Raw genomic sequence first — 1,271 nt, 5'->3', positions numbered from 1 at the left:
ATGAAGTATACATCTTATTAGGGGAATTTATTAGCTGAATAGGCTTTATCCTTGATTAATATACCAATTTTGGTTATAATTGTTTTAATATTATTTTACTTTCAAATATTTCTATATCCAAACAACATTTTGTTTTCTAGACATTACTATAAATCATAATTAAGTCCCTAATGGAACGATACTCTTATTCATCACTTAATTACTTGATACAATCGGTGCATTTTGCTGTGTGTGGATAGCATGCATCAAGTTTTTGGCGTTGTTGTCGAGGAAATTTTTTCTATTGTGATATTATTAGTAATTCAAAAGCTAGTGATTTAGTATTTTTATTTTTTATTTTATTATTCTTATTCTGTTTGTGTTTTCTTCAAGTACTTGAATCTATGCATGACCCAAGCTAATTCGATAGAACTATTCGCTTATGAACTAGAGTTAGAAGAACTCTGAGAAAGCAGCAAAGGGAAGAAAGAGAACGAGCTTTAGCCAAGTCAATGGTGGAGTTACAGAATCAAAATCAAGAGGATCAAGAGGAACCAAACCAAGCAGAGGAACGATTAAGAATGGAAGCTCCACCTAGAGAGAGGACCATGCAAGAGTATGCACGCCTAACTCTTAATGGGCCTACATAGAGTATTGCTAGACTAAACATTGCGCTGAACAATTTCGAGATCAAGCCCAACATTATTTAGATGGTGCCAAACAATTGCAAGTTTGATGGTTTGCCAAATGAGGATCCAAACACTCATTTGGATGATTTTCTTGAGATCTGTGATACCTTCAAGATTAATAGGATATCGGATGATGCCATGCTATGAGACTGCAGCTATTCCCATTTTCATTAAGGGATAAGCTAAAAGAGTAGTTGAATTATTTCTAGCTAGGACATTTACAATCTGTAATTAGTTGGACGAGTGATTTTTGAAGAGATACTTTCCACCTTCTAAGACTGCTGAGGAATGACATAACAAGATTTCTTCAGCAGGAGAATGAAACTTTGTATGATTGCTAGGAACGATTCAAGAATTTACTGAGAAGTTTTTCATATCATGGTTTACCTTTATGGCTACAAATTTAGATATTCTTTAATGGATTGAATTATGCAAGTAAAGAATCTATTAATGTAACAACAGTTGGATCATTGAATAATAAGACTCCCTATCAAGCTATGGACCTTATTGATTATATATCAATCACAAATTATAAGTGGTAAAATCTAAAAGAGTAGGTTTGAGTCAAAAGAAGTGGGATCTATACAGTAGACCCTATGGTAG

At 33.4% G+C, this 1,271-nt stretch overlaps 1 non-coding gene across 1 annotated transcript; it reads right to left on the bottom strand.

The window, feature by feature from the left end:
* Positions 1–946: 946 nt before the first annotated feature.
* LOC112533752 lies at positions 947–1,053 on the bottom strand. The gene has a single exon (XR_003078086.1). It is a non-coding gene; the product is annotated as a small nucleolar RNA R71 (small nucleolar RNA).
* Between the last annotated feature and the right edge of the window lie 218 nt (positions 1,054–1,271).

This window comes from Ricinus communis, chromosome 6 (assembly GCF_019578655.1).
Source record: "Ricinus communis isolate WT05 ecotype wild-type chromosome 6, ASM1957865v1, whole genome shotgun sequence".
Lineage (NCBI taxonomy): Eukaryota > Viridiplantae > Streptophyta > Magnoliopsida > Malpighiales > Euphorbiaceae > Ricinus > Ricinus communis.
The sequence above is the reverse complement of the archived record's forward strand: the minus strand, read 5'-3'. Positions and strand labels throughout refer to the sequence as shown.